The following is a 15000-nucleotide window of genomic DNA, read 5'->3' on the forward strand; positions in this document are numbered from 1 at the left end:
CTCGTATGTGTATTCGCGCAGGCGCGTGCTCGTGTGTAGGATTTGAGAGGCACTGAAGAAGAAGAGCGGGAGGGAGAGATATACAGCGATACATAGATCAATAAATGGATACGTCCAAATATACATTATTTGTAATATATACATACACCCCCCACACACACACATATATAGACAGAGGAAGAAACAAATACAGAATTGGACAGATATATACGTGTATGTATGTTTATATATATGAATGTGTATATATATATATATATATATATATATATATATATATATATATATATATATATATATATATATACACACACCCATACAGAAGCAGATAGATAGATTAACGGATGAGTAAGTATATAAACAGTCTATATGAAAAGAAAAGACCACATCGAACGTGTAGAATAGTTCGAAAATTAACCAAGCAATTTCTTAAACGTACGAACATATGAAATGCTATTGTAAAGTTTGAAAATCCTCCTAGAGGCCATGTTATGAATGGAAGAATGATGAATGATTCAATAAACGGAATATTGGTTGAAATCCAGTCTGGTAGCCAGAGCAATTAATATCAGCTCAAGTATTAGGTAAACAAACAGTATTTATATGTAATTTATATACGGCACTGTAACTCCAACAGTAAACCCCTGATGACTGGTAAATTCGGAATGGATTAATTTCGCAATGGATGCGCGTTCAATTACATTTCGCTCTCAATCCGTTTTGGAAAAGCATAAACACTTCAATTCCTTTTACGCTGTTTTTTATTCGTTTGGTCTTATTTTTTGTTTTTATATTTTGAGAAATGCCTCTGTATTTGTTGTAGACAGGAATTATTAAACGGAAAAAAATTGATGGAGAATGCAGTAAAACTATAAATATCTTGTGAGGTTTGGTCATGAAGTGACAGACTAAATCCGCCACTAACTTTCGCAGCATCAACTCGCTCTTGAATGACCTTAGCAGAATCCATCCTGTTGCCAGAATTCGGCCGGAATTCGTAGCTTCTTATTCCTTTTTCATCCACAAGTCTCGGACGTCTCGGTAAAATAAAGAAAATATATATTTTTGTATACGTCGCTTTTTCCTTTACCTAATTATATAAAGCACAACAGATGAAAGTAGCTTCACTCCCGCGACCTGCGTTGCAACAAAGAGGCTGCAATATGAGAGAGAGGCTCCTTTCAATCGTTGTGATCAACTTATTCTTTCATCTGTCCAAAGTCGATAAAATAAACTACCACAGAAATACTGAACTTCATTAGATCGACATAACATTCATTTTCTAGGACATATAATCACTAGAGACTTGACCATGCAGGATCAGGGAAGTACTGTTGATTTTAAAGCATGATGTCTGAGTGGCATGAAATAATACACGTTACTTTGGCAAGTCAAGATCACGAATGGTTCGGTTCTAATTGTTCGTTCTAATTGTTCATTAAAAAAAAAAATGTAGAGAAGCCAATGTTTTGAAATCTCATAAAAATGCAAAAAATATTACAGCAACATGTAAATCCAAAAGTTGGAATTGCACTTGAAATTCGAAAAGCATTTAAATGCCTGTTGTTTAAACCTTCAATTTTTTCTTACCTTCATCTTATGGCTTACATTTATTATTTTGACTCAACCAAACAAATTTTCATTTATTATGAAGTAAGTTACGTGCCAAGAAAATGTATCAGAACTGATGCATGATGGGATACAATGCCAAAGCAAGTGTCAATTACAGTTGGTTGTCTCAAATAAATTAGTCTCGAACGCTAGGAGAGATTATATTTTAAGATACCAGTTTTGTGGTTTTATTCATTTATTGTAAGAGTCACGATAGATCAATGGGAATACTTGACTTGTACTTTATATTATCGACCCCGTAAAAAGATAATACGCAAGTCGACATCAGAGAAACTTGAGCCCATAATGGACGTGATTAAACATTACAAGATACTTTACCTGATGCTCTACGACTTCAAATGTTCTAGTATTGGTTTCAAAGTTTGGCACAAGGTCTGAAATTTCGAGAAAAGGAATAAGCCTATTAGGTTGATCCCGGTGCTTAATTGGTACTCACTTTATCGATCGCAGTGGAATTTGAACTCAAAACGTAAAGAGGGATGAAATACCGCTAAGTATGATAAATATATAAATGGTGGCTTGTCAGAATTGTTAGAGCATTGGAAAGAATTCCTTAAGTTAATTTTCCCTACTTATATATATATATATAATACAGAATGGGACAAAAACGAAAAAATATCCAGACAGTTAGGTGATACAAGAAAGGAACAAAACATACAGATAGACGATACAAAGAAAGGACGGACGTGTCATTCGGAGTTTTCTCTCTTCAGTCGAGATCCAGATTATCGTTGCAATTTCGACTGGTTATTCTCGATATTGCTCCAATCTGGCCAACCCCAAGGAAAAACTAAGCTATGCATTACGATCGTTTCATGCGACTCCATTTATTTAAGCAATGTGAACATTACATCAAATGCTCTGCATTTTACATTTGATGTAATGTTCACATTGCTTAAATAAATGGAGTCGCATGAAACGATCCTATTGCATTAACTTTGGATATCCTTGTTGCTTATTTTGATTTTATTCACCTTATTTTGAAATTTTATCGATAATACCATACTTAATTCTAGTGCCTAAACTTAAGTACCATATTCACCTTGAATCTCTCTCTCTCTCTCTCTCTCTCTCTCTCTCTCTCTATATATATATATATATATATATATATATATATATATATATATATATATATATATATATATATATATATATATGGGGTTCGAATATCACTGAAGTCTAGGTTATTTTCATATCTCTGGTGTCGATAAATAAAATAAAAGTCAACTATTCGGGTTGATGGTATCCACACACTCCGCACCAGATAGAAATAAAGACATAAATTTCGAGTATTGTGCCTATATTAGAAGTAATATATTATTGTAACGTTATAATAAGATGATATAATTGGCAGCTAACCATTTTTCAAAGTTTTAAAAGAACTGCTTCAAAAGTATGTTTAATATATTTACTAAGATGAATTTAAACTAAGATATACATATTTAACATCAATGAGCCATAAGGAAAATTGTAATTGTGCTGTGTTTCCAAGATACGTAAGCACAATGAAGAATACGACGGTAGCAATCACTGGCAACAAGACCGAGAAGAAACCGAACACAAAAGAAATGTATCTGAACATTGTTCGATATTATTATAAGCTTTGTAATCAATTCCCACTCCAGCACCAATACCTTGGAATACAATCCATATACCGTTATTGGAAACTCATATATCATGATAGTATGGAGTTGTAAAGAGCAAAGAGTGATTGAGTGACTGACTTATGGTTGGTTGGCTGGTTGGTTGGTTAGTGGTAAGAAGAGAAACAGATATTCATCCACGTGGAAGACATATCGAAATCACATATGAACAGAAGACGAAAATGGAGACAGATAGATCGGGACTGAGAGAGAGAAAGAGAGAGAGAGAGAGAGAGAGAGAGAGAGAGAGAGAGAGACAAAGAGAGAGCGAGAGAGAGAGGAGAGAGCCAGAGAAAGGAAAGAGAAATATAGAAAGGTTGAGAGAAATATCGAGATCAAGAAAAGAAAAAGCAAAACGAGAGAAGAGAAAGCCAAGACAGATGCAATTTTTTAAAAAAAGGACAGCAAAGGGAGAGAAAAGAAGGAGAGAAGTGACTGCACGGTAGTAATAAACGAAGGTAAGATAATATGAGCGAGAGAGAGAGGGGGAGACATATGAAGGAAAAGATAGAGCGGAAGGAAAGGATACAAAATATGATAGACAGAAGTGAAAGAGAAAGGCTGTGAGAAAAACCAAGGGAGAGAAAAAGTGTGAGAGAATATAAATGAAAATGTAAATGAGAAACTGAGTGAGAGACAAAGGATAGAATGCAACATAGAACAACAGGGAGAGCAAGAAAGAGAGGTAAGGGAAATAGAAAGAGGTATGGGAGATACAAGGAGAGAGAAAGAGACAGGGGAGGTAAGAAGCTTGGGCGAAACATTAATGGTCGAAATTGGAAATCGAAGCTTTGAAGATTGAATGCTTACTATTCGTCTTATAATGTTATGATCAAGGAGGACTGCAGTTGGCTGGGTTGTTTTGTGTATCAGGCGGTTGGCTAACATGTTCGTAGTTCCTTCGTCATCACCATCACCATATTTCGTCTCTGAGAAAGACATGAAATGCCCTCCCTCTCTCTTTCTCCCTCCATATATGCATATGGTGAGCGAGAGAAAGATACATACATACATAGATTTTATTATTTCATATGCATATATACAAGCATATATAAATATATAGTCTGAGAGAAAAGTGAGAAAATGAAGGACAGAGAAAATTGTGTTAATATATATCCACAGATATTCATGCATGTACGTATGTATGTTTGTAACTTATGTTCGTATGTATATATATGTATATATATATATATATATATATATATATATATATATATATATATATATATATATACACACTAGCACACACACAGACACACATATTAGTTTCGTTAAAGACATAGCCTTGAAGAAATATTGCTGTATACGTGCATGTGTATGTGCTTGAACATATGTGTGCATGCGTTTGCCAGCTTGCGTGTGTGTTTGTGTATGTGTGTGTGTGTGTGTGTGTGTGTGTGTGTGTGTGTGTGTGTGTGTGTGTGTGCATGTACGTGTGAACGCGCATGCGTGCGTGTGTTGGAATATCTGCATTGAAAAGATTTATAACCATCTGATCATAGACATACATGAGATTTAGTTGGCATCTAGCTGTAAGAATTCAACAAACTATGGCGTGAAGAAGATGCTTGCAACATAGTTGTATCGTTCAGAAAATTACAAGGGTATCCATTTTTGTAGGAATTGTTATCAGCAGAAATGTTAGCACGTCGGACAAAATGATCAGCTGCGTTTGTTCTGGATATTTACGCTCTGAGTTCAAATTCCGTAGAGGTTTTCTGTGATTTTGGGGAAGATTTAAGAAAACGTCTGTTGAAATCTAATACCCTTGTTCTACAAACATGCGAAAAGGATCAGTTCTCCCCCAAAAAATCTGAGAAATGCTTGAAGAATATTTGGGGTTCGATCTGTCATGTGAGGAGCGGAAAAGAAGTTGGTTCCATTTTCACAATATGCCAATGCGAGGAAGAGGTGAAAAAAGATTGTATTCCAATATACTCCTCAGAAGAACGTATTTTAATTCCATCCTATCTGGAAAGGGAAAACTTAAATCTACTATAGAGAAATGATTGTTACCAAGCTCTTTCACAAAATATTGCCAGAAGAGATATCTGGAACATACGGTCTTCTCGAAGATCAAGGTAAGTGATCTTACCTGTTCATTCTCCGACAAACATAGCTGTGCTGAGAGCTGGTATGTGAGTGCACGTATCCTGTGGTCAGCTTGGAAGCAAGACCACTTCCTCAACGATCTAAGATCGCTCTCTCTCTATATATATAGATGTGGTGACCATCAGTGAGACGAGGGTTTTTGGAGCATAAGCATTATCATCCGATTTGACTATTATAAGATATTCACATATCATGGTCTCTCAGAATGGAGAAGCGGGGTAACAGTGTTCTTCCGGTAGGAGTTGGAAGGCCATATTTTCTTTAGACGTTCAGAAAAATTCCTCGGAATGTTTCACTCTTTACTACTAGTGTGCGACTGGAAATGTATCCTGGGCTTGGCAATGACTGTATGGGTATAGTGGATAACAGAGATGGGAGCAGAAGCCTCAAAAGCATGCTCAAAAACATTCAGCTCTCTGTAAAGTAAAGATTGGGTACCTGTGATGTGCTAGCTAGCACATGCAGTATACAGAGCGGGTCATCCAGATTGTATCTAGGTAGACTATTTGCTAGGTTAGTGTACAACGGTTATGTAGGATTTTCCCAGTTCAAACTAGTCTGTTACATAGGCAACAATTTTGTGAGCTGCGTAATTCATTTAGCCAGGACCCGTAGACTATTTTCCCATTATTTTTAATGCAAGTTCTAGTATGATTTTTGTCATAAATTCATTTCAAGAGTAACGTTAACTCTCCGTTCAAGAAAGTGTCAAATATATATCCATACCTTTGATATAATATTCATACTTATATATGCGTTAGACCCCTCTTAAAGTGTAGAGGAACTGGTCCTCTCTAATTGTATATGCAGGAGTCGGTTGAAACATGATGGAGGAATTGCTGAATATAACAAACATTAATATGTCTCGCACAGATGAATAGATTAAGAAGATTTAACAAAATGGAAGAAATATCACCTGAAGGCGGCATTAATCTTAATACGACGTAAAGAACATTGATTTGTGCTATTAATATTGATTTGCAGCACATATTGCAATACGTTTGGGATGTATAACATATCATAATTTCAAATATACGCAATCTTGCGCAGAAGCATGTCTAAGTGTATAATGTAGCAATGTTTAGTAACCGCTAACAACTCTGAATCTTCCGTTAGTAGAGTATCGACATTGCTTAAATCTGCGTTTTATTTGCACATGCATTTGTTTAAAATCTAAACAAACACAAATGAAATTCTTTGGTTGCATATATGTGATATTTAAAAGATGATTCATTATCATAGTGTCTTACAAAATCAAACGGCGTTTCTTTCTGGAGCTAAAAGAGCCCGAATGAGATAAACACTAACCCAGGTGCTGTGAAGGTACGTGGCTTAGAGGTTAAGGTATTCGGCTCATGATCGTAAAGTTGTGACTTCGATACCCAGTGGCACGATTTGTCCTTGAGCAAGACACACTTTATTCCACGTTGCTCCAGTCCACTCTGTTGGTAGAAATTAGTAGCATTTGCATTCTAAATGGCCACCTTGTTACTTCCTGTGTCATGCTCAATCCTGAAAACTACGTTGAGGGTGCGCGTGTTAATGGCGTACTCATTTCACTTGCACGTTAATTTTACGAGTAAGCTGTTCCAATGATAGGATCAACTGGAGCCCTCGTTGTCGTAACCGACGGAGTGCCAGTTCTTTTTAACCTTAGCACCACTGAGAACAATAATATGCTTTCCGTTAAAGCCTGTTTACTGAGTTATCATTCAGAAAAACAGATGTACATTGGAATGTTAATGCATGCTTTATAGAAAATTCTAGAATAGATATTTTTGTTTGATGTTTTGTAGACAGCAATAAACTTTGTAAAATATAACAATTATTATCAAAAGAAGGCTCCAGGCATTTTTGTAGTGAGCTAAAATTTAATAAATTGCTATCAATACAAGACTTTTTCTCTTTTTTATATATATATATATATATATATATATATATATATATATATATATTGTCATAAATGCTGGGCGAATGAAAATACTGTAGAAATTGAAATAGATTTGTACTCAAACCTCAACGAAATATAACGATGCACACATTCTGGTATGCGAGATGCTCTACATATATATATATATATATATATATATATATATATATATATATATATATATATATATATATAATAAATCACATCTGGTCATATCGCAGATCTACTGTGGAAAGTGTAACACATTTTTTTCTTTCTCTTCTCTCCCAATTATTTTTCGCTACTTTTTTTTCTGTTTCATTAGAGAGTATCACCAAAAACATGAGGTGCTCTTTTGCTTTTTAGTTTAGCACAATAACATTCTTTGAACATTTCTTTGATCGTTCACTTTTCGCTTTATATTCCTACTATTTCAAGCATGTGGTTACATTCATCTGACGAGGCGTATCATTTTATGCATGTGTGATGCGTCCCTTCTTTTGTCTCAAAGTTAGCGCAACGTTATTCGAATGGTATTCATCTATATCTTTTTAAGTCTACGTAGAATGGCTCCCCACTACCACGCTGTGATGTAGAAAAAATTCAAGAAAAGGATGCCTCAACAATACAAATATGCCAACCGGAAATTACAACCAAAAAGAAAGCGCCACGTTCTAATCCATGTTATGGATGTGGGCGCATACATTTCAGAAAATACTGTCCATTAAAAAGTCAAAAATGTTACAGTTGCTTTATTTTTCAATATGTATGCATTTATAAGGCGGCGAGCTGGCAGAAACGTTAGCACGCCGGGTCAAATGCTTAGCGGTATTTCGTCTGCCGTTACGTTCTGAGTTCAAATTCCACCGAGGTCAACTTTGCTTTTCATCCTTTCGGGGTCGATAGATTAAGTACAAATTAGTCACTGCGGTCGATGTAATCGACCGAATCGTTTTTTCTGTCCTAGTTTGATCCCTCTATGTTTAGCCCCTTGTGGGCAATAAAGAAACGTTAGCACGCCGGGCGATATGCTTAGCGGTATATCGTCTTAGTTCTGAGTCCTGAGTTCAAATTCCGCCGACGTCGACTTTGCTTTCTGTCCTCTTGCTATCAATAAATTAGGTACAATTTACATACTGGGTAGATCTAATCCCCTGGCCACCTCCCCTATAATTTCGGGCATTGTGTCTAGAGTAAAGAAGAATATGAATGAATTTATGGATTTATGTATATGTATGTATGTATGGATGTATGTATGTACTACGTACGTTCGTATGTATGTGCATGTATGTATGTATATTCTTGCACATACGCATATGAATATAACACATGTACTTTATATAACCATATGATATATATACGTATGTATGTATGCATTTGAGCATGCATATATATATATATATATATATATATATATATATATATATATATATATATATATATATATATATATATATATGCATCAAGATGTATATATAAAAGCATGAATATGAATAAATTATTTCTATACTACGCAACCAATTCCTGAAAAACAACCGTCATTTTGAAATTGCAAACAATTTTACTGATTGCGTTTTTCTTTTGACCATGATTTTCTTGTCACTTTTATGCCATCCTATGTCCTTTTTTCTCTCGCTACTTGTGTCCATAGTACAAGAAAATGCTATTCTAATTTACAGTGAAAATAAACAAACGTAAAGAAAGCAGATATCAATGGTGTCAGACAAGATTAGTGTCAATTGTTGATTGTTGATTTTATTTTATTAAATTTTATTCGGATTATTTTATTCTTTAATTTATATATTTCTCTCTCTCTGTATGATTGATTCATCAGACTTTGCATTTTGTTTTTTAGTGTTTGTTTTTTTATCGTTGATGTCAAAGTGTATGCACAGCACATATGTATGCCCATATGTTATTATACAGGCATATCTTATATACACACATACAAGCACACAGATTTATATATATATATATATATATATATATATATATATATATATATACATACATATATATATACCTATATTTATACATATATATATATATATATATATATATATATATATATATATATATATATATATTTACACACATATATATAATATCATATATATATATTTATATATATGTTTTTATGCATATATATTTTTCTATCTAAGAATATACATATATATATATATATATGCACATATATGCAAACACATTCTCATATATACAAACGCAGGCATGCACGCACACAAACACACACACGGTTTTTAAAGATAGAACGCGAATTAGATAAAACTGTAAATATTGTAATTTATGAAATCACTGACGGCAAAGGAAAAAAGAAATAAATGTCAACTAGATCTTATTAATGAGGCATAAAATTGCTTCAAGGCAAATACAGAAATCAAAAGGTAGAGTTATTTGATTAATATAACTAATTTTCAGAATGCCTAGAGAAGCTACAAATATTTGATTTAGGGAAAATGATTCTGTGTAGCAACCACTGTACATGCCAGATTTCTTTTTGTAATTGGTATAAAATGTAACGCAGAGAATAATGAATGAGGGGGTGATCTCTGGTCACCAGTTAGTTTAATGGACATATTTCTACATGATATTTGGCGGGATTAGTATTTTAATATTATTTTTACGTAATATTTTGCGGGATTAGGAATTTAAATTCCTTAGAAGTTAGGAATTTATTTAAAATCCGAGGAAGAAGAAAGAAAATGAGTGGCATAGGCATATCCTTCATATATTACTCGTTTCACTCATAAGACTGCAGCCATGCTGGGCACCACAACTTGAGGAATTTTAGTCGAACTACTCCATCCTAGGGTTTTGAAAGCTTCGTACTTATTCTATCGAACACTTTATAACGAACCGCTAGGTTATGGGAACATAAACAAAGCAAATCTGGTTGTCAAGCGTCGGTAACAGACATACACAAAGACAAAATTACGCATGCATACACACACACACACACACACACACACACATACACACACACACACGCATATATATATATATATATATATATATATATATATATATATATATACATAATGTTATCATTAAGTTTGAAAACGGAGAGATCTAACAGATATTGATTCATTAACATATTCACCTTCAATTGTTTCATTTGACAACCCAAATTAATACTACAAAACATATATAAATATATAATCTTGCATTTTAAAATACCTTGGATTGAAAATCATACTGGTGCACAAAAAGACAATACCAGTATTACATTATGTTCTGTTGGAATGATGATATTCCATCCAAGGTATTTTAAAATGCAAAGTTATATATTTATATATGCTTTGTAGTTTTAATGTTTGTTGTGAAATGAAACAATTGTTAGTGAATATGTTAATTAATTAATAAATTAATTTGAATCCATTAGATTTCAAATTACAATATATTAAACCCGTGTATCTTGGATATAAATATCCCTATAAGAGGCCTAATTCTCCTCATTGTAACTATATATATATATATATATATATATATATATATATATATATATATATATATATATATATATGGCAAATGAAAGACGGAAGATGGAATATACGAGAATGTATTATTAATCACGACAATTGTTTTGACATATCTAGCATCGATTCCACTTGGGTTGGACACTCAACAACTGATTCAGGAGCAGATGTATCTCGTTGGGTGATAAATAAATACAACTCGTTAAAATAACTATTCCGCAATATAACTTTCCGTTTTGTAGAGAGAAAAGCCGCCAGACGGAGGAAATATCTTAATTTATATAGAAGATCAAAAATAAAATCACAGATGGCAACAAGAGAAACAAACACGCAATCCAGCGAGAAAAGTATTAAAAATACCCGTTAACAGACATGGATGTATAATCGCCTTCGGGCAAGCTGCATGGCGCCAGTACACTCGCTCGTACAAACATCCGTAAAAATGTGAGCATACGCACACGTGAGGTTTGGTGCACTTATGATCACAGAGCGAATTAGTTATCCACTTGGTGTTTATAAGAATGGGGAGGTTAGAAGTAAACTTAAGTCATCCATACCTTAAAGTAAATTAAAGTTAACGGTTACTCAAAATTCATTCTGAATGCATTGTGCGGAAGTACATTTATATGCATGTAGGCATCTCGAGAGGCGTTCAAAAATCCTATTAATTATCTTCTTGTTAGTCCACAGAATAGATCAGGGATTCTTCGGGGCAGAGACGGCATCTCCTGGAAATTATATCGTATGGTTTCGCATACCTTATTGTGGCCCAATTAATCCTTCAGTCGCCATGCAAAATCTGCCAAAGATGTTGAATCTCTCTTCTTGATTGTCTTAAAGCTGGCAACATGGTTACGATAAAGATTCTTAGATGAATCAGCCGTCTGCCCAATGTAAACATACGGCCCTCCCCTTGTGTGCACGGTACATTTATATACAAGATTTGTACCCACACAGAGATTCATCAAAGGATATTTTGATTTTTCTCTGCATGTGCATTTATCGTATTTATTTGTATATAAGGCAGTCCCGACTCCATTTACCGGCGTTACTACCGTGCTAGCTGTATCGTAAGTATTTCTTCTACTACAAATTAGTCGTAGCTGGTGTTCATTAATGCGGTTTACATCTCCTTGGTTGGAATTTCTGTCTACTAAATCCACTCAGAAAGCATTTTGTTAGCTCGAGGCCATAGACGACACTTGTCCAAGATTCCACGTGGTTTGAGAATCAAGCAACTCAATGTACAGCTGTACTTTTTTTAATGCTTACCTATCACAAAATCTTTAAACTTTCTAGTTATTTCATTTTTATTAGATACTGTATAAATGACATAACACAAGATAAGTAGTTTAAAATAAATTTAACATTTTACCAAGCGAGATACTTCTTAGAGATAGAAGATGATTACGGATTATTTGTTTTTGTTATACTTGTAATTAAGATCTCACCGCAGATGAATTTGGGTTAAAATGAGGCATGATTAATCGTAATCCAATCGTGTTTATCTTTACAGATATTATAAAGCCATGGCCAGATTAACCAATCTGCACATCCACATTTGGGAAAGTAGGGTGTGATATTATGACGATTAGATTATTATTTTCTACAACAATCTTGACACCGTTGTGACATTGTCTTTCGTAGACATTTTGTACGATAATGTTGAATTCAATTTCAGACAGTGCAGGGATAAAACTAAACACCGTTAAATTGTGGAGCCAGAGTGCGAAAAACTACAGTTCCTGATAACGTCACAGTCTTATAGCATTTCATTTATTAACAACCCGGTGATAATTTGACACAGTTTAATAATTTACCGAAGAAGACCGATGAGTAATGAGTCAGGACGAAACGCGATTTGTATTGCAAGCTTAAGTTACTCAGTGAATGAGATGACGTAAGAGTTATGTGCTCAGCATCATTAAACATACACATGTGCATGTGTAGATCGGCATTCTATGTATGTATATGTGTGTATGTGAGTGTGTTATGCACATGCGTCTGTGTGGATGGGCGTGAATGTATATGCATGTATATGTGTGCGTGAAAAATATGTATGAACATGTATATACATACATACTTATATATATATATCGTGCACATACAGGTAATACAATCATACACACACACATACACGCTCCCACACACATATATACGTAAATGTACACATGTGTAACTGTGAGTGTGTGAGTCTATTTTACAAAAAAAAAATGAGTTGTTTAATTAAATTAGACATCCCAGACAGAAAAATAAAGAAAAAAAAATAATAAAAGAATCGAATCAAAGAAAGAATAGATTAAATAATGAGATAAAAAAAAAAAACAGAATACAAATTTAAAGCAAAAACAAAATAAAACGAGCGTTGCAACTTTTCAATCATCCTTAGTTCAATGTCACGCTCCCAGGCGCTCTAATATGCATGCAAACTCCTACACACATATGTTGTCTTCTGTGTCTCTTTGTGTATGTCCTGCATGCACACACACACACACACACGCACACACACACACACACACACACACACACACACACACACAAGCAGCCACACACTCACACACGCATTCCTCTCTATTCATCTTTCATGTGATTATTAGTAAGTGATGCTGCACCATGAATTTTTGTTGTTGTTGTTCTTGTTGCATCACTAATTAGACTATCGAAACTAGTTGCCCCTCTCGACAAGGACATACATGCGTATATACATGCTCACACGTACACACACACACGTATGTATGTATGTATGCATGTATGTATGTATGTATATATATATATATATATATATATATATATATATGTATCATATAATATATACACGTACACAAAATGCATTCATACATTTATGCACGAAAACATACATTTGTATATTATTCCGTAGTGTAAGTGGATTACAGAAAAGAATTCAATAAAAATGAATTAAATACATATTGCGCCTGGACATACGTGGTTTCTGAAAACTGGTTACATATATGGAGATAGAAACGTGACTGTGAACAGCCATGAACTGAAATCGAATGATATACATTCTCAACACAGAATTCAAATAACGTCTATTTTTATTCTTAGATGAGATGAATGACAAGGCTACTCGAACCACATAATTGTGTGAGTGAGTGTACCAACTGAGCCAATTAGATTGCTTCTGCTAAGTCATATGACATGCTAGATATAGCAACCAAACATCTATCTTACTTGAATTTCTTTCTTTATTTTCTTTTTATGTTATCCCTGATATCCCTACCATTCTAAAAAGAAAAACACATTGGATAGATGTTTATTTAAATTTTACCACGAGTGAAAACAGATTGGAGGGTCCCGTCTGAAATTTGTTCAATTATGGGTATAACTGATCGGGTTCAACATGGGGAAAAAATTTATATCTGCAGTCTTATAGTCTATAAAGTGGTGGGAAGCTCACGACTGGAATGCCTTCAATCACAGGTATACCAAATGATGGTCGACATGAGGCAAATAATGCCAACAGGTATGAATACGATTTGCAAAAGTGATTAACGTCGACATGATTGCCGCCGCAAGATAAAAGCAAACATCTAATATCATAAATGGTATATGAGCATTATATGCGTCTCAAGTATGGAAAACGCGTTCCAATTGTCAAAGAAAGATAGATTATATTTTAGATGAGGTGCAACGGACCTATGTTTTCCACGAAATTAGTGAACAAGGCAACTTGACTTGCGTGTTTTAAAAAACTTATTTTAGGAGTTGATATAATTTTGAAATAATTTGACTTAACAAAGATTCGAAACCCGTATGCCGATTCATCTTGAGGGAAACTTAATGTTAGCACATCGTCACTCATAAATAAATAAATAAAATCTTCAATACAATTAAGCAATATCAGATATTTCTCTAAATTTTCTATCTTCTATCATTACTTATAATTATAAAAGAAGGGAAAATTTGATATTTGTAAAATAAAATTTATAAAAAATATATAAATAAAATAAAATTAATTGAAAATACCCATCTTTGTGATTGAATCACATTAAAAGAAGAATCATTAATAAGATTACGATAACCATACGAACATTCTTTGTTGTTTACACATTAAATTAGAAAACTTTTCAAAAATATTTATGATTAATATTGCATAAAATGTTTTCTCATTTTAACCAATTAAAACGGCCAATGGTTAATAAAAGTGTGAAAGAAGAAAAATAATAATAATAAAAGCAGGATATTAACAACA

General features: G+C 33.8%; 1 protein-coding gene across 9 annotated transcripts in view; it reads left to right on the forward strand.

Moving 5' to 3' along the window:
- LOC149131760 (uncharacterized) overlaps positions 1-15000 on the forward strand; it is a 1392655-nt gene that overhangs the window by 1213717 nt on the left and 163938 nt on the right. The window contains exon 7 of one of the 9 annotated variants that reach the window (XR_016245176.1): positions 821-1359. The exons of the other annotated variants lie outside the window; for them this stretch is intronic. The gene's annotated coding sequence lies outside the window, so the exon portion shown is untranslated. Of the gene's footprint in view, positions 1-820; positions 1360-15000 lie in introns of those variants that run through there. 9 annotated transcript variants of the gene reach the window in all.

Source organism: Octopus bimaculoides, chromosome 19, assembly GCF_046866305.1.
Source record: "Octopus bimaculoides isolate indiv1 chromosome 19, ASM4686630v1, whole genome shotgun sequence".
Classification (NCBI taxonomy): Eukaryota; Metazoa; Mollusca; class Cephalopoda; order Octopoda; family Octopodidae; genus Octopus; species Octopus bimaculoides.